The sequence below is a fragment of the Strigops habroptila genome, chromosome Z, assembly GCF_004027225.2.
Source record: "Strigops habroptila isolate Jane chromosome Z, bStrHab1.2.pri, whole genome shotgun sequence".
Classification (NCBI taxonomy): Eukaryota; Metazoa; Chordata; class Aves; order Psittaciformes; family Psittacidae; genus Strigops; species Strigops habroptila.
This window is the reverse complement of record NC_044302.2, coordinates 25,327,656-25,348,338: the sequence shown is the minus strand read 5'-3', so window position 1 is coordinate 25,348,338 and position 20,683 is coordinate 25,327,656.

Below are 20,683 nucleotides of genomic sequence, written 5' to 3'. Positions count from 1 at the left end.
TACCAAATAAAAAGATATGCTTGTTATGTTAGAAAAGGTAACTATAGATGCCTTTTAATATTTTTCTCATAACACATTACAAGAAATGGTGATTTGATAATTTTGGTTTTAACACACCCAGTGCAGAGACAAGAAATACATGCTTTTGGTTGGTGACTTGAAGAAAGCATTGAAAACATACTTATAAACATAACTAAATAGTATTTATTAAATCTACAGGGTGTTTGTTGTGTGATCTCATAGGACTTTAAGTCATCCTTGGACTGCAGGTGTTTCATCGAGCCTGTGAGTCTTAATGTGTTTGGATAAAGTAAGAGCTACTGACATGACTAACATTTGTTTGGAATGGAGTACAATGCTACCTTAAATACACTTTCTTCTACTATTCATTTCTGTTCTTGCACCAAATAAGGTTTGTCAGACGTCTGACTTCACTGTTTCAACCTCACTACCCTTAATACAGTAGTGGAGTATGTGAAGCTTTTTCTTTAATGCATGTGAATGTTTAGTGCCATTCTGCACATACATAAACATATTCCATGGTATTTAGTCTGTATGCTTCAAAGCTCTAAAAATATTACATGAAATGCTGAGTACTCTCTGTCTTCATGAGCCACTTACACTATAGACACCTTTGAAAACTGTAACACAAATACATTTTTAGATATACAGAGAATTAAAAAGAACAGTTTGAGGGGAGAAAGCAGACTTTTTTCTGTAAATATGTATTGCAGCTGCTGTCCCATGATCCCATGCTCATTTTTGTTAATGGTTCAAAGCAAATGAGTGTAGAGAAACAAGGTTGTGTCCCTCTAAGAAACAGTTTTATTTCTGTTCAGACAAATATAAAAGCACCCTCTATCATGGACGTTGTATCTGGGTTTTTTATCTCTTTCTGAATTGGTGAGGCCTGTATTTTTGATTTTCTGATTGAGAAAAGATATTTGTGCTTAAGAATAAATCCTTAAGAACTTTTCATTTTTCAGTAAGCAGAGAGTTAATTCGGTTATGTTGCAGAGTTCACTTTTTGTGACTGAAGAACTTTTCTGCTCATTGAGAAAGACATGTTAGCTTGCGCCAGAAAGGTTTGTCTTGCACTGCTTTGATCAGTTTACACCATTTAATAATCAAAACACTTTTGCTTCATCATTTAACAGACAACTTAATCAGCTGGGCTATGATCTTCAGCTCAGCAACCAGATGAGACTCTCTTGATGTGGGCTTTGCCACTCTGATTTTTTTCCCTGCAGTAACTGAACATCTAGCTGACAACCACAAACACTTGTGCACAATTTAGGAAAAAAAAAAAAAAGTTACATATTTTTAAGCAGTAAATGCACAGCTGTGAAATTCAAGAAAAAGCTGTACAATTTTCACTTGCAAATTTATGGATTCATGAAGTAACATCATTGTGGTTGGCGGATGATATGATTGCTGGCTCTTTTCCTATTCATCCTGCCTTTTCATACCTTTCCACTATTCTTGGGATTAAAACAACATTTTTATCCTTGGTTTATTCAGTAGTAGCTAATCTTTAACTCTCATATAAAAATTATAATATAGAAGGTCATATTTTTATAATATATTTTTTAAATATCCTATTTCATCCAATCTTACAGTACATTTGCAACTTGTTTTTTAAATATAGTAGTTCACATTTTGCTTTTGATAGGGTGACAGGCAAACCTCTTTTCTTCCAAGAATTATTCACTCACACCAGATAAGTGCTATTAGGTCTGAAAAATTTCAGGGTTCATTTTTGTTTTCTGTACCAATGTTGTCAGTGTGGTATTTTCTATGATATCAGTATCTTTTATATGAGATCTGAGATTTTTTTTTTTTATAAAGTAAGTTAAAAGTTAATTGTGACACGAAAAGTCATAGAACAGTGTCAATTCTTGCTTATATCATACTTTTTCCATACCCAGTTAAAAACAAAGAAAGTGAAAACTAGGATGTGAATGTTAATGCCCTGTAAAATTTGTCAGTATTTGGAATCATCAGAACCAGCACTTCTAAAGCATTTCATTTGTACTCACCCTTACTTAAGTTCAGTGCCACTGTCTCAATTTAGACTGATTCAGGCTCTGGCTCACAGTTCAGTCTCCTTGCAAAGAGTCTAGTCGGAAAAGTTCAGAGAGGTCCTGAAAATACCTGTAATTGGTAGATCCTCAGAGTCAAAGTAACACCGCTGTGAAAATCATGGACAGTGACATTCAGCCCTTGACCTGAATAGCATTTCCTAGTTCTCAGATGATAGGACTCAAGGTATATTTCCTTTAGCATTATAGCTTCCTGGAGCAGAGATATATAAACCATTCACAAATATTAAAGATGATGTGATAATGGACATTCATGCTGTCCATTACAGTATTTGTCTTCTTTCTTTTTCCACTATTTAACACCATGGCATTTTTCCTTTAGAAATGTGGTCATTGTTTTCCCCATAGAGAGAGGATAAAGGCACTGTGGTTCAGCTACCACAGTGGGCTGTGGACCAGAATCCCATCCTTTCTGTAAAATCATCTGTATGACATTGGCATGAAGCATAGCTCCTTGTGCTATAACCAAATATATGCAAAACAAAGCATATGTATTCAACACAATAAGTCACCTAGATGTTACTAAAACAGAGGCTGAAAAAGAGGCAAAAATGAGGTGTGTAACCTTAACAGTATGCCTTGATCTACCTCCTTATAGGCACAGCTAAAACACATTTTAGCAGTGCTATAGTTAGAAGAATGGTCCCTTTTGGCAATGTGCAGCTTAGTTTTTTCTTTTTAAATAGCACTTTCTCTAGTGTGACCTGTGCATGTTAAAGGCCATAGCTAATTTAGCTATCCTTGTTGTTTTCCATGGGCAGTTACATAGCATACAATGTACGCTACATAAAAAAGGTTACCCTGGGTTCCTTCACTGCTGGATATAAGTGTACATTATAATGCACTGAATAGACTCATTAGGAATTAAACATTCCTTTAAAATCATTTTAAACTCAAATTATGCTGACAATCGAATTTTTTTTAGCTCTTTCTCTAATAGTTGTGTTAGACATTGAAGAGCTGTGCTCCAAGTCTTGACACATTTTTCTGACTTATGCTCAATAGCAAAGCATGGCTCTAGGGAATAGTTTTGAACCAAAGTACCTCCTTGTGACAGGTGAACTCCAGTTCTTCTGGTTTTTAACTACAAGACCAGTATTGTTTTCCAGAGTTTTTGAACCCTTCCCCCACCCTTTTCCCTGTAAAATCTGCAGACCCCCCAAGAGTTTAGCACAGTAATAGAAAAGGTGACAACCTTACATCTAGCACATTTTTTTCCTGCACTTTGCTAGATATGAATTAACTGCCAAAATTATTAGAAGAATTTTGAGCAGTGGTGCTAAGAGAGCGTTAGATGAAAAGCAGAGGTTAAATGGGTAAATAAAAACTGATTTTATGGCCATATCCAGTAACTCTATATATAATATTTCAGATGAAGATTAAAAGCACCAGCTGAAGAGAAAACATTTTCAGTGTCAATGAAGTAAAACATGTCAACAGCATTTTCTTCTGTGTATATTGTCTCACATGCAAGAAAGGATGGATTGAATTCATATCTGAAACAAGACAAGATTTTCCATCTGACCTCATTATGTGTTTCTCTGGAGTGCATCCCCGGTTTTCTGCCTGAACCAAGATGTGTGCAGAGAAAAGCAAATACAAAGCAGCTCTGCTCTGCTGTTACCAAATCGTTTTAATAACACAGAGGTATTTATTGTTTTACCACAGTCATATCTTAATTCTACTAGTCATTAGCACACACTAGATCCCTTTGTTAAAGCACTCCTTGTAAGCGGAGGCGTGAACTAATGAGGGGGTTTATGCGTTCCGGCGCAGTTGGCAGCAGAGATGAAGTAGCATTGCAGTATATCAGAGAGATTTATACTGAGAATTCTTAATAGAAAGATTTTTGGGAACTCAGCCGTCATCTCCTTATAAATAATTAAAATTAACAAATTATCATTGTTAATATTCAGGCAGTTTTGCTTTCTGTCAGCATCTACAGTACAGTCAAGGTTATATTTCCTTTGTTGTAATTTGCAGGATTTCTCACCATCTCAGAATATTTGCCCTTTGTACCTGCAGCCTCTTCAGAGGTCAAACCCCACTATAGAGGCTGCTCTTGACATGGCAGAATTTTTAAAGACTTGTGCAGTTTCCAAATTGGTATAGCGGTGATGTCCTGGAGTTAAATATTTTTTAAAAATTCATGTTTTAGTGTAACACAGAATAGTGCTTTGTGCTCCTGCTACTGTGATACCGCATTACTGTTCCCTTCACAGAACATAAACAAAATCCTGAAATAATACATTTCCAAACTGTGCATGTCCTCTATCCCTATGTATCAAAATTACATTTTAAAGCCATGTAATTTTGCTTGCCTCAAATTGGCTGGACTGCTACGATGAATACTTAAGTCAGGTTAGAAAAGAGTGGCCAAATGATAATTCTCCAGCAATCCTGGCACTCTGTAACTTCTTAATGAATTTTATTTTTTCTGACTATTTAATTCGTATTACCAAGTGTGACTGGTAAGACTTGGAGAAAGTTTCGAAATACACTTGGCTGATTTGTGAGGATCCACAGGTAATGTCTTTATGTAACTCACAGAATCACAGAATTGTTAGGGTTGGAAGGGACCTCAGCTCCATCCCTCTTTTCCCCAAATATGTAGGCCAAGAGTGGAACAGTTTGTTCTTATGTGTCAGAAGATGTAAGTAACATGATATCATCCAATTTGTTATCCTGAACCTGCAAAAGGTTTGTGCTGGTGTAACTAGCTCAGTTAAAAACCTCACTGTCCCTAATAAAATGCTTACACTTGAATACCAAAAGGCATCCAGTTGTCTTAGGAGTCTGAGTCTCAAAGACTTACAGTGGCTTTGGCTTCCCAGTGCTTAACGCATATTTAATATTTTAAAATTGTATTCATATTAAAAGGTTATTGGAAAAGATTATTAGGGATAATAACATCCAATGCCAAGCTACAGAAAGCCAATAAATTAATATTTAAAATCAAGGAAAATGTAAAAGATATTTCAGAGGGAGGTAGAGAGGAAAATTTTCACCCTGACAAATGAGACTGCCAAATAAAGACCTATAGGTGCCCTCACTGGAAGGCACTCAACAAGATGTCAACAGGACCCATGAATAGTTAGGTTTCAGATATAGGAAATAGGGAAAGTCACTTTGGGCTGAAAACAAAACTATGTATCTAAGTATTTGAAAAAGGAGAAAAATAAGTTTATTTAATTAAATAACCAACTGTTCCCTGAACATTGAGAGGGAAAGTGTCATAAACCAAACCATAATTATACCATGCATGGAAAAGTGTGTATCTCAACCTTTGATTATGACGTACGATGGGAATTTTTGCAGAAAACAATAACTGCGGAGTTGTTCTTCAGATGACAGAATATTTATTTTCCTTCTTACATTAGGAAGGAAAGCCTCAATTATCAGAAAAACTGAAAAATAAAACAACAATTTTCTTACTTTTCCTCCATGCTTCTTAAAAAAAAAAAAAAAAAAAAATTAGAGTAATTTTGCTGCTGTTTTTCTAGAAAAAATTGTTAATTCCTCAGAAGAGGAACTTCATGCTGAAGTTTTGAATAAATGTAAAAGGACCTAAGCTATCTAACAGAGCTGTGTTAATTAAAAAAAAGGCAGAAATCTCATTCTTTGTCATTAGGGTTCAGCAAGTGAGCATCTGAAGAGACTGAAGCAGAAATTGCTTAGGTCCCACATGCGCAGCTGCTATACCCTTAATTTAGTTTTAAGTGCTGGAGATGTATTAAAGCATTTTTGCCAGGACACAAATCAAGCGTATATTTTGTTGTTGGAAATTCCCTTTCTTTGGCAAAATTCCCTCTTACGGGTGTGTGAGAAGGTGTGTGATTGGGCTGGTTGTCCTGAATTTGCAAATTTGGAGGAAAGATGAACCTGCATCAAAGCTTGGTCAGAGCATTTCCAGGGTTAAGGGACTTTTAGCTCTAGACAAGATTAGGATTCTTTTTTTTTCAGTTTTCAGAATGAATTGCAATCCACTGTCTAACACTTTCCTCCTTTGAAGGCTGCTGGGGTTTGGATTTTTACTTCTGTTTTGCAATTAACTTCACCTCATGTAAACGACTGAACTCCTGGCACAGAAGTTATTTCTGGATTAGCATTGCTATGTCTGATAAAATTGACACAGGAAAGATTCATCAATAATTGTAACCAAGTAAATGTGATGTTTTCTCCCACATTTATGACATCACTCTTTACATGAGTTGCAGCTGAAACACTGGGTGCTAAATCAGTGCTTTTCTTCATTCTGAATGCATAAAATAATCCCTTTTATGAAACTAGACTAAGTAATTGGTTCAGAAGTTTGGCAGCATATAGAGTCATCCCTATTGCTAAGGGTCTGTTAGCTCTTTAAAACAATTTTTTTTCTATCCACAGACTGTATAACCTGAAAGCTGAAAAGTGCCTTTGGGAAAAAGTGGGGGGAGAGAGGGGTGAAAGAACAAAAAGAGTCAACTCAGAGTCAATTTTATTTTGTATGTTTTCACACCAGTCCTTATGTGTCTAAACTTTATGTGATCTCAATGTTCATAATGTGTGTGTGATGGTCCTAGTAGAGGGAGGTGAGGTGAAGACAGAGTAGCAAGCCTAAATTTGAAATGTTCCTGCCTTTTTTTCTGTTTAAACCACAGCTTTCAGAGATTTAACTTCATCATATGCCAGCATTTTCGTATTTGTAGGTGTTGTCTACCTTGGTGTTATAGAAGAAGCCTTCTTCCCACTTCTATTAGGGGCAGGCAGGTTAAATTAGATGCATCAAAATACATTAGCTCTATGGAGCTAAGGTAGCACCACGAAACAATAGCATGAAGGGAGTGAATGCTTATCAAGCAAAAGTTTACTTTCAGTGTTAAGAATTAATTTAGCTGAATTGGTGCAGGGAAAGTGGTAAACACAATCCCCTTCACTGTTGTTTGTCAGGGTGTATTATATCACCCTGGATTGCTTTGTCAATAATCTGCCTGGCCTGCAAGCTAGAAATCTAAGATTGCCAGAATGAGTGACAGGCTGGAGATAGCTGATAACTCTAAGGAATTGGAGGTGTAAAATCTTTAAGGACCATGTCTACAGTATAAATGCCAGGGTATCTCCACATCACTCTGTACTTACAAAGGCAACAGCATTGTTAATGGCAGCTTGTCTGTCCATCAAGTTTGCTACAGGAGGATTTATTCCTCTTTCACTCCTTATCTTCCATTGCTGTGTTTATTTCTAAACCAGCTGCTGAATAAATTGCCTCTTGTCTTCACCTCCTACACTGAGTACAATGTTATATTCTGTAAAGCCTTAAACCATGGTGTTTTTCGAGTATTTCTCTTTCAGAACAGCAACTTCTAATTTTGTTTGTATACGTGTACACTTAGGCTTTTCCGTTTTAGGCACTGTAAACACAGGTTGCTTGTTTTTTTCCTCCCTTTATACTTTATAAGATACTACTTTCCAGATTCATAAATCTCTTCTGTACTGCTAAGGTGCTTGAAATACAGACGGGAAGACATGATAGGGCTGCTTCAGCTGATTAATATGATGAGGATGTAATATGGCAAAAACAATTCTTTTGTACAACCCAAAATGTATTCAGAAATATGACTGTAAAGATATCCTGACATTTCATATTTGTTGTGTCTCAGTGACTTCTTTCTCAAGTAGGTTCTTTGTAAATAAACCAAATGTTTTTCTAGCTGTCAGCCTTGCAAATAGAATCTGAAAGTCAAGTTATATAGCTGGTGGCCATGTATTCACATTCAGGTTGCAGATTTGGTTAATTAGTCCATTGATTATGGCACAAGGACAGTGTTGGTACGCTATCTCTTGCTTCTGCAATTAAAAGTACTGAAATAAAAGTAACAAATAAATAAAAAGGTAACTATTTGGGAATGCTTGGTTACATTATTTTGACAACTTTTTTATATTTCCATACTTCTGTGTTTTTCTAGCTACTGCTCTTAGTTCAGATCAAAATTAGAATTTAAATACCAGGACATGAAGAGCAGGATAGTGCAAAAAAAATTTGGTCTAATTTGAAGGAAAGATTTTATCATGAAATTTTTATTAGCAGTTATCATTTGTATTCAGTAAATTGCAGTGATTTGTTTACTCCCTTAAAACCTTTAAAAGAGTAATAATAGGCTCTCACAAAAAAAAGAACTTGGTATTCCAACTCATGGTAGTGGCAATATTATATATTTATTTGTTAAATCTATTTGGCGAAGCTACGCTAAGTAAGATATCATGAATGATATCTGTTTCATCTTAGCATTCATGCTTCCATGAGCACCTGCATATATCTCTCTGCTGTATTTTCTCATCAAACGAATCTGTCAATAAATCCCTTATTTACAGTTCCCAGAATGAGAACAAAATATTTACTTGATAATTACTGAATGTTGAGAACAAACTCCTATTAGTCAGACATATACATATTTCTTTTGAAATTTATTACTGAAGTCTGTGGTCAGAATTTATTTCTGAGAAAACAGTCATGTGTTCACAGGATGCAGAGTGAAGCAACAATTAGATGAACCTTTTGAACCAGTGTAAGTTATCACAGCAGCCAAAAGAAGCAGTCCTGTCCTCCTACTGATCATTTCCACCTCCATATCATGTGGGTTCTTTCACAGATATTTTTCAGTTTTACAGTCAACTGGATTGAGGAACTACATGAATTAACCTGGTGGCAGTTGTTGTTGATCTCTTTCGAAATTTAGGCTGAATAAAACATAGCAGTAATCTCATTAGAAGATGAAATATTTATACCTAAGATATATTTATATCTGTTGGCTTAAAATTGTATGTTTAGAAAAATTTACAGGCATATATAAAATTAAGATGACATCTAAAGCATTTAGCACCACTCCATTCAAGATCATAGACACAGTTAGCAAGGAAAAGATCTTTTTTTATACAAATCTGATATTACTAAATTGACCCTTGAAAAGCCAACAGCTTATTCATTGACACACTCTCTTTTATCCAGAATAATTTTTAATTTTTTCTTTTGTGATGGGCATTTATCCTCCTCTTAAATGGTGTTTCCTACATCAATGTAACTATAACCCTAGTGAGCTGAGGTTGGTCTCAGCAAGCCATTCAGCAGCGTTAGTTGCTTGTAAACTCTTTATTATAACTTTTTTTTGTTATTTCCTCCACTTGGCTGTTGCATTATCCTCCATCTGTCTCTCTGCAGAGGTTCGTGCATTGTGCAGCATCTGATATTCTTTCTCTTCAGAGGATGTATTTGTTACCTCTGCTGTGTGCCAGGACCTCCTCTTGATGTTGTGCCAATGACTGTAAGTCACATTCTCAAATGTAAAAATGTCTTGTCTTCAGATCACATCTCCTGCCTCTTCTCCCAACTCATGATGCACCATGTAAGATAGGAGGTGAACTGTTCACAAGAATCTGTCAATTTAAACATAAGACCTTCCTAAAACTTTATAAATCCTTAATGCAAAATGTAGTATTTGTAATCATGGCAGTTACAAATAATACAGTTTCGGGATTTTGTTGAAAACATATCCTGACCCCTTAACATGGAAATAAGAAGTGTGCCTTCTGTTATTAAGCCAAAATATAACTTATATCCTCTCTAACTTCCAATAAATAACATGATCATCCACTGTATCTTCATAAGAGATAACCTACAAAAGGAAGTGGTGAAAGAAAAGGTCTTCGCAAAGACTCTTTGGGTCAGTGCCCAACTTAGGCACTTGTGGTCATGTGGGGGATGTATGGTTTTAGTCCCGCTAAAAGGGCTGGGGAACAATACCAGAATCATGGCAAGATTGTATGTGTGTAAGTGTGCAGACACTTACAACTCCCCAGCATCCAGCATTGCCTTCTGGTGTACCAGGCTATAAGGGCAAAGTATGTATTACTTTTCCCCTTTATGTCTGGGAATACAGACAGAATAATGTTCAATCAGAGTTTTCACAGACCTTGAACGATGTGCACAAGCATCCCCAAGTCAGATGATGCCTCAGAAGAGATATATTCACATCATTTCTCCTGAATATGTGGATCTGCAATAAATGTTTTTGACCTATATATTCACTTAAGTCAAAATTTAATAGATTACAGTGTTCAAGGAAAACTGCAAAAATTGCAACTATGAGGTTTATAGAAAGAAAGATGATGGTCATTTAGATAAAACTTCTGTATAACTGTTTTTATGTGAAAAAAATTCCACCAGCTAAGTAAGTCTTTCGTGAGACATTTGACTCCAAAGCAGAACAACTATCATCAGTCTAAGGAAGAAGAACTGCAGATGAGGGCATTTATAAGTAGCTGAGATCCAGATACAAGATGGATTTGAAGTGACATGTCTTTGAGTAGGCAAGCTATTAACAAGATTGTTCTTCATAGGGGACATTCAAACACCAGATCATCTATAACAAGATAATCTTGTGTGAGAGATAAACTCAACATTTTTGCTATGATGAAACAGCCCAGAAAAGTAATAAAATACTGAGGAAAAACTGTGAACAGATCAATATGGTAGCACCAAAAAAAAAGAGCAGATTCTGGCCCACTTTGTACCTGAGTACCTGTGCTTTTGGTTTCTTTTTGTACTTATTGCTCAGACAGCTTCAGAGGATGGTAGTTTTGGAGGGGATTCTATTGTTAAATAGCAAGCAGAGACAGAAAATCAGTTTTGCAAGATGATAATGCTTAGAGACAATATCAAAATCGGGCAAAAATGTGCCTTTGGATATAAAGTTTGAATGTACTTCCTAACAACGTAAATTGTGTCTGCTGAAGAAACATTCAGTGTTATAACTCCATCTATATCAGATTCTGCCACAACAATACTTTTGAGAGTTAAATATATATTATATCTCTTATAGTAATGGTTTCTATAATGGAAGTTACATGTTTGCAAATGCTGTAGAAACAAGAACCCTGAAAACTGACTTACAGACTAACATTCTGTGACTTTTCTACAAAATACACCATTTCTGTTTCATAATGATGGTCAGCATCTGAGGCCTTGGAAGGAAGTTAAACCTCTGATATTGTTATATCAGAGCAGATTTTCATTGATTTGGATTTCATTATCAAAGCACTTTAAAGACATTAACAAAATTAATCATTTGAAAAGCCAAAAGAGGTGGTTAAGCATAGTTTCTGTGACAGAGAGAATTGAAATGCCTTGTCCAAGGCTTGTCCAATGTCACTGTCAGTGCCAGAGTTACAGAAGTCAAAATTTCCTGTTTCCCAAGCTGTCTTTTTCTGTTTGTTTGTTTGTTTGTTCCTATTAAAAATTGAAACATATTCTCTCCTTCATCAGGTAGTCCATTTGTCATATAGAGGAATATGGGTAATCCCTTGTAATTTTATTATAATGATACTCTTCATAGAAATAATGCTTTAGAACTCAGTATTTGCCACAATAACATCCTGTAGCAGATAATGTTACAGATGAATTATATAAGTCAATATGAGAGTAATGTTGAGCTATCACTTCTTTATAAGAATGCTCCTTTTATTTTGTTAAGAAACATATTAATTTACTTTACTATAATTGCAATTACCATGCAATTATATTTTTTAATTCCTTGCAAATCCCACATTAACAGTTTTCTGTGCCTGTTTTTGATTATTTCTTCTGTATCTTTTGTTAAAACTGAGAATGATTATCATGGCTTGAGTCAACCCTATTGCACAGAACACTGTTGCTAAAACAGTAATGAATGTATTGAGCAAAATTAATTATAAAATTAAAGTAAGAATATCTAGACACGTTAATTCACTTTTTTACTCTGTTCTCCTTTTGTTGGGTGCTGATAGGCAATGTGCTAACTTAGGGTTTAAATATTGCTTGAGGAGGGTGGCTTGCAAGGTGGGGAGGAGGAAGAAACATCCTTACTTCAGCACAGCATACAGGAGTGGGTGCTTCCTCACTTCATCCACAGCGCAGACTGTGCCTCAAAGCAGTGAGAGGCTGGAGGCAGCAAATGAAAGGCAAAGATGGTCAGCAACAGGGCAAAAAAAAAAAAATCAAGCATAATGACACTAACAAATGGAGAGACAGAAATTTCATGGTGGAAAAATTATTATGCTGGAAACTGCTGTTTTGACGAAATTTAAATGTTCTTTGGAAACATGCAGATTTTCTCGTATTTTCTGACAGAAAATACGGATTGCTGCCAGCTCACTTACCTCCCCAACAGCTTGCCTGGCAGCCTTGGGAGACCCAGCTCGCGTCAGGGCTCCCAGCGCCTCCAGGCTCGCCACTGCAGATGCGAGAGGCTTGCAGGGCCCCTGGCGCTGGTACTGCCAAGCACCCAGTTGTATGGCAGAGAGCCTGGGAGCAGGATATCAGGTCTCTGGGCAACCTGGGATGTGGGCTTATGCTGAAAACTCACAGCGATAGGTTGGCTTTGGTCTCAGAATTCTTGTTTGGTTTGTTTTGGGGGGATTGTTTTTGTTGGTTCCCCCACCTTAGATTCTTTGATGAGATCTCAAAATTCTCATTCCCTGGGATTTTGTTGTCAGTGACGAAGTTTGACTCTGCTTTAGAGTTTTAGACTTTCCTGCAGAGCTAGAAATCCAGGCTCTGATACACCCTGAACCTCCTCACTTCTCCCCAGGAAAGCATTTGGTACCCACTTGGGGAAAATCAGGCTCCTACCAAAGAGAGAAATGGCTGCATCTCAGTACAATGATTTATTTAAGAATCTCAGAAGGGCAGAAGGAGGGTATTACTGACAAGAAAAATGTTTTCTGGGACTGTGATACCTCAAGATGAGAAAGCTACATTGCCCTGCCAAGAGTAAATATTTCTGTCATATTTTGGTTTTATCACTACATGTGTGTGGGTGGATGGAAGTAGCTCAACAGTTTTGTTGCAGCCATATTTTCTATTTTATGTTTACTTGTGTTTAAAACGTTGGCATTGAGTTTAGAAGCCAGGAGAGAGAGACACCTAAGAGCAAGAGGTTATCATATTGATCATTCTGGGTTGCTTTTGTTCTTCTTAGCTCTGTGCTGTTGTGTTCGTCAGGGTGGAGAAGTGTTGCTATGGGCTGCTGGGATGACTCTCGAAATTTTCAGCTGTAGAAGACAAGACTTTGTTTTCAGTTGTAAACTCATAATAAATGAGAGCCAGGTGTTCAGTCTTTGATTTGGCCACTGCTCAGGGCTTGTTGCCTTTATTTTAGTTGTACAGTGGTAAGGCTGACTTGGCTATGGAGTCTGTACAATACCATACACTATATTTCCTTCGTTTCCTTCTCAATCATTAATAAATTCAAGAAATACAGGGAAATATATAAATAGCTGCCAAGTGTGAGACAGATAGAGCCTTACTGAAGGTAAAGTTATTCTAGTTTCAATATGTCTTTCTTTCACACACTCTTTCCTCTTTCATCCTTTTCCCCTCACTTTACCAGCCATCTAATTCTCCTACCCATAATATGTCTTTGTGGCTGATTCAAGGCTTTAATCATTCCTACTGAAAAGATTAAATGTTGTTAATGGGATGATACTGGTCTCAGATTCCTGTTACTCTCTCACCAATTAGAGGTTCCCCCCACTGGGAAGGATTTTTATGACTTGGTTTCTGCAGCACATGTAAATAGACCTTCTGGTAGTTCTATATAGATACGAGGAGGAGACTAGGGATCTAGATGGTCCTTTGTGGGAGAAATGCATTGCAACACTTTGTTCACATCTGAATCACCCTTTGTAAACATCATTCACAGAGTCATAGAATCACAGACTGGTTTGGGTTGAAGGGGACCTTAAAACTCATCCAGTTCCAACTCTCTGCTACAGGCAGGGACATCTTCCACTAGACCAGGCTGCTCCAAGCCCCGTCCAACCTGGCCTTGAACACTGCCAGGGATGGGGCAGCCACAGCTTCTCTGAGCAATATGTGTCAACACCTCACCACCCTCACAGGGAAGAACTGCCTAAGAGCTCATCTCAATCTCCCCTCTGTCAGGTTAAAGCCATTAAAGCTTGTTCTGTCCCTGCAGGCCCTCGTCCAAAGCCCCTCTCCAGGTTTCTCGTAGCTCCTTTAGGCACTGGAGCTGGTCTAACATCTCCGGAACTTTCTCTCCTGCAGGTTGAACAAGCCCAGCTCTCTCAGCCTGTCTCCAGAGCAGAGCTGCTTCAGCCTGCAGCATCTCCGTGGCCTCCTCTGGGCTTGCTCAAGCAGGTCCAAATCCTTTTTGTGTTGGGGTCCCCAGAGTTGGACACAGTATTCCATGTAGAATTAGGTAGTGCTACCAGTCACGTGCAGCAGCCATGTTGAAATGATCTTTTACAGGCTGTAGAAATGGTCTTTAGAGGTTTAGGAATCCTGGTCATTTAGCAAGAGAACTGCTACAGCCCTGATTTGTCTTTGTCATCTCCTTGTCTTTGAGGGACATTTGAGAAGGTAGCTGCCCTGGAGAGATGCACACAGATTCATTGAGGAAGAAGAGGCTGAAGCTGCTCAACCTTTTGTAAAGCAGGAAGGCAGCCACGGGGTTTTTTTTCATCTCCATTCACTTTGTCTAAGTACATGGTGAGTGGGCATGGTTTTACAAGAAACTAGTAATATAAGGAGAACCACCCTCAGACATCCAAGAACCTCTGTTTGCCTGGCCTCAAGCATGGTGTTTGCATGGCAGTGAATTCCTACTGTTATAATCTACACATTTTATAAGACCAGCACAGCTTTTCTCCTATTTGCAAAACAAAAGGAGACTTGCTTGAAATATTAGTGGGAGGGTTAAAGACAAAGATTTAGTTGCTCTGGCCAAGCCATGTGGAAAATCTTGCACAATGCCTTCCTAAGCCTTGTCTGGCTCTAGCTAATGTTATTAGTCTCCCACATAAATGAGCATTAAATTAATTTATGAATATTTAAAATAAAAATAAAAATGTTGGCAGTTAAGTAGGAGAAATTATTTGTCATCAACACAATTTGTCGTTAATCAAATAAAAGAAAAGGAAAAGAAAAAGAACAACAGGATAATGCTAGCAGATTCTTGTCATTTTCCTTCCTCTATCAAATTTTAAAACTTGTTGAATTTTTCCTCTTCATGCACCCTTCAGTTTCTCCATTGCATTTTTCCCTCGTAGCATTGGGAAAAGATATTTCCAAGTGTCCTGGGTTCAGCTATAGCAGTCATTTTTCTCCTTCTTAGTAGCTGGTGCAGTGCTGTGTTTTTTAACTTTCAGCCTGGGAACAACGCTGATAACACTGATGTTTTCAGTTGTTGCTAAGTAATGTTTATTCCAACCAAGGACTTTCTCAGTCTCATGCTTTGCCAGGGAGGAGGGGAAGCCGGGAGGAAGCAGAGACAAGACACCTGACCCAAACTAGCCAAAGGGGTATTCCATACCACAGCACGTCATGCCCAGTATATAAACCGGGGGGAGTTACCCGGAAGGCCCTGATCACTGCTCGGGTCGGGCTGGGTATCGGTCAGCGGGTGGTGAGCAATTGTATCCTCTCCCCTTGTTATTTCACTAATCATTATTATCATTGGTGGTAGCAGTAGTGGTTTTGTATTATACCTTAGTTGCGGGACTGCTCTTATCTCAACCCGTGGGAGTTACATTCTTCCCATTCTCCTCCCCATCCCTCTGGGGAGGAAGGGGGGGGAGTGAGCAAGCGGCTGTGTGGTTCTGAGTTACCGGCTGGGCTCAAACCACGACACCAAGGTATAAAATCATAGAATCACAGACTGGTTTGGGTCGGAAAGGACCTTAAGATCATTTAGTTCCAACCCCCTGCCATGGGCAGGGATGCCTTACACTAGACCATGTCACCCAAGGCTCTGTCCAACCTGGGTATTTCCCAATACAGTCAATTAATATTTCTTAGGAGTGACATTTATTTCATTTTATTGTCTGTTGGGGAAACCTCAGCATGAACACACTGATGGGAAGACCCATTCACTGGACAGTAGAGTGCAGTTTTGTCCAATTATTGGTACTTCTGCCATTGCATCCCAAGGGAATCAGAATGAGATTTACAGCACATTTATTTCATAAGTTTTACTGTTTATACATTTCTCTCAGCAGTGTCGAAGTGAAATACAAAAAGCGTTGCCAAGTGAAATTCCTAATGGATAGCTAAGAGAAGAATCTGTTCTTCCCAGCTTTATATGATGCTAGGTGGTTTTTATGCTTCCTCCCTCCCCCCCTTTTTTCTGTTATTGATGCTGTATGGGCTAAGATAATAAAAGAGATAATGTAAGGGCAAATCTACACCTGAAAAAGTCAAAATCACTGTTTTTCGTGTACAGAGGAACTATAATACAAGGAATCATGGGCTGTTTACCAGTAGGTGTGATATGTGTGTATTCTTCCCCTTAAAAGAAACGAAAACCAACCAAACAAAAAACTCTGCCTCCCTGAGTGCCAAAGAGGGAAAGGTCAGAGTATCTTGCTGGTTTGCATGGTTACGTGTCTGTTTTCTGATGGCAAACAATACCCTAAGTCATGGCTATATAGTCCCTGGAAAAAACTATCTGATAGTCTTCTGTGTTGCACCTTATCCAACCTATTGCAATTTCTTCTTTCTCTCCAAGGAAGAACAAAGGATTTAGAATGAAGATGCACTCTCTTACCCCTTTCGTACCAAATAAATTAAACTTGCAGGCTTATTCTAACCTATATAGAGTCATTTCCTTTATATCTGGAAACTGTTCAGTGCGATTTTTCCTGGGACTGTGCAAAGTAGAAAATTGTTTAACCACCCTATTTGCTCATGTATATTATCACATTATGAGTGTCCACTTCACAAAACACAGCAAGGTGCCACATTTCAGTGGCAACTCTGTGTTTGTGGCCATACAGCATCAGCAGGCACACATGTCATCAGAAATTGTTATTTCTGAGAATGGGTGTACAGGGAAAGAGTATGCAATGCTATTGTCTCTGGTTTGGGTTCTATGTTCAGTCTCTCTTTGCTCCCCAAGATTTTATTTTCATGCTATAACAAATATCTCCAGTTAGATATTCAAATTACTTAGTTCTATTGCTTGAAAAAGCATTGATCTTTCCTCTGAAATAACGTGAAGATAAAGATACTTTCCACTTATTATCAGTGGGGTCTGTATGGAGAATGTTTTCCTTTTAATTACTCCTCAGTGTATTTTTATTATGATGTTTCTGTAGCAATATAGAAATGAGGGGGGAAGAGAAATTCTCACCACTGCACTTTGAATGTTTTCGTAAATCAAAATTTGTATAGCTATTAAATTGCAAAAGAATGGAAAGTATGAAAGAATGAAAATAATTTTCCACAAATTGAAGTCATTACAGTTTATACATGAATACTCACACCACTGAATGTATAAAAGCTGCTAATGAGATGACAGCAGTATCTTCCATCTATCAGGGGCACTAAAAATCCTAAAGTAATTGAAATTCAGAGATCTCTGGAGGTCAACTCTGGAGGTCCAACCCTCTTCTCATATGAGAGCAAACATAGATCAGGTTGCTCAGGGACTTGTCCAATCAAGTTTTGTGAGTGACAAGGATGGATATTCAACAACCTCACTGGACACCCTTATGTCTAGATTAGCATTCTACTTTACATTCAGGAGTGTGCTTTTGAAGTATATCTCTTAATCATCTCCAATTTCTGCTCATGGGTTTGCTTTGTGGAGTGGTCTTGTGGGCATAGACTGGCTTCCCTGGAAATGAAATGGAAAACAAGCCTCAGGAGAACATATAAACCACTCCCATCACTAACAAGCATTCAGCCCACAAGAACAAGCTAGTGTCAGTCCAGACTGAGCTAGTCATAACTAGACACTATGAAACAGACAGCTTGGGTCCCCAGCACCAGGATTTTCACGTTACGGATCCTTCCCTGTTGTGCCATATTACTACTTTTAACAATATAGGCCAATATCTGTAGTAAATCTGGGGGAAAAAAATAAAATTTATCCAGGGACAAGTCTTTCGACCTGGTTTGGTTCTTCAGCTTTTCTGAATTCTGGTTTCACAGTTACACTAACACTTCATTGTGTGTCTTTTTAAAGTAGATAACTATTATGCCATTAATTAGCATAAAATACATGCAAAGTTGAATAACAAGTTGTGTCCAGTCTAGGAATTTCAAGGTAAATACCAATTATCCAGGATCTTTTAGCTCCACATTTATGCTTTCTATGCAATGGTACAAAACACACATTAGATATTTGAATATTCTGATGAGTATGGGGAAAAACTACTTCCTTTACACACCTAGCATTTTTACACCTGTTCATGGCTTGTTAAGTTGTGGATTCTTTTTAATTTTCATTATGGTAATGAGAGCAAATATAAGGAACAGAACTTTGAGGTACTTCAAGGTACGTTTCTGTTGCCTCCAAATTCCCAGGAACTACAATATTTGAGCTTTCTGTGTAGCAGATCATGGCAGATGCAAACAGCCATTATTGAAGGAAGCAATACCAATGCTGCTAGACTGAATCATGAAGTTCTTTTTCAGAAAGTAAAATCTTTCGGGGCTGGGATGATGTTTTTAGGCAGAATGGCATCTCAGACCATGCTACTGAGGAGAATCAAGAGAGGCTCCCTTGGACATCTTAAGCCCCTGAAAAGACTTTACATGGTGTCCTGGGTTCAGCTATAGCAGTCATTTTTCTCCTTCTTAGTAGCTGGTGCAGTGCTGTGTTTTTTAACTTTCAGCCTGGGAACAACGCTGATAACACTGATGTTTTCAGTTGTTGCTAAGTAATGTTTATTCCAACCAAGGACTTTCTCAGTCTCATGCTTTGCCAGGGAGGAGGGGAAGCCGGGAGGAAGCAGAGACAGGACACCTGACCCAAACTAGCCAAAGGGGTATTCCATACCACAGCACGTCATGCCCAGTATATAAACCGGGGGGAGTTACCCGGAAGGCCCTGATCACTGCTCGGGTCGGGCTGGGTATCGGTCGGCGGGTGGTGAGCAATTGTATCCTCTCCCCTTGTTATTTCACTAATCGTTATTATCATTGGTGGTAGCAGTAGTGGTTTTGTATTATACCTTAGTTGCGGGACTGCTCTTATCTCAACCCGTGGGAGTTACATTCTTCCCATTCTCCTCCCCATCCCTCCGGGAGCGGGGGGAGGAAGAAGAGGGGGGGGAGTGAGCGAGCGGCTGTGTGGTTCTGAGTTACTGGCTGGGCTCAAACCACGACATATGGTCCTACAGCCTGCAAGCTACTAAACTAAAATGTGAGTAAGGAAAAATAAACTTTATGGAAAGAAAATTCTCTATAAACTGGTGTGACGTCACATGCCTGTGTTGCATGGGGTCTTTTGTGAAACTGCATTGAACAGGAGCTAGTTGAATCAGTGGATATACTTGCTATTCAGCTCTTTACAGATGCTGTCTTAAATACACTGGCAAAATACATCCTTTAAATAATCTCTCTTTGGAAAAGGTGATTATTACAGATAATAATGAAAAGTAAAGTGACATAAGTTTGGGCCCGAAAGTCTAAGCTCTGTGCTAGTGGTGAAAAGACCAAGTGACTCATCTCCAGTGGAGTTGCATGTTTTTAAGAGCAAATATAAAATTGTTACTGCACCAGAGAATATTGAAATGGTAAACTGAATGGGACTTAATGCAGCAGGAAAGATGATATGGAAAGGATGAAACAAGCTAAGCTAAGAATAAGACAGTGGTAACACTTGTGGCAATTTGAAAAGAAAAATCGGATTATAGAACAGTAACGATTAAGATAGAAGTTAAACAATAAATGCATATGTTTTCTTTTCAATCCAAGTATGTAAGTCCTTTTAATGTTAATGAAAGATGTGCATGCAATGATAGAAAATACTCCTTGAGGAAGTGGGGCAATTTCATTCTTAGTAAATTTTATAGGACTGCTAGAAAAAGTGGAGTAGGAAATGCTATATATATGAAAAGCCCTGTAAAAGAGCCAAACCTTTGAAAATTGGGGAAAATTATAACTAGGATTTTAAGGGTTTGGGGGCAGGTATTATAGACTGAAGAGGCAAGTTCTGAGAGCTTCTCTCTTCCAACTGGCATTAATTTTCCTGGGTTCAGCTTTAGCCAGCTGCTCTTCATCCAGGTGCTGATTTTGGCTGGAGCATTAGGAGGATAGATGCTATATCCTGTAAAGCATGAAGGAGAATATTTGCATACTCTTTTATGTTTCCCAGAGAATTCAAAATATATGGTGGAAAATAATGACAGCATCATGTCAATCAACACATTAAGTGTCAGAAAATCTGCAGCGTCATTGACTTTCTTTGTCAAGAGAAGAACTCTTGACATTATGATCCAGTTGGTCCTTTGTTTGGCTGAATTATTTAGGAATGTTGTTTTGTATCTAAATACCAACAGTAATGAACCTCGCTAGACTTCCTGATCATCAGAACTAGACTGTGCTTTCCATGATGAGCCTATCAAAATTAAACATTACCTGAGAATTGGTGTCTGACACCTGAGAAAAGAGGTCACTCATTAAAACATATTTTCAGGAGAAATGCACTGCTGCAGTTTATAGCTGAGACAGCTTTCTGTTAATCTTGCTTTTACTTCTTTACTTTTTCTTTCTACTTGAATTTATATTACTTTCTAAAAGACATACAAAATCTCTTACC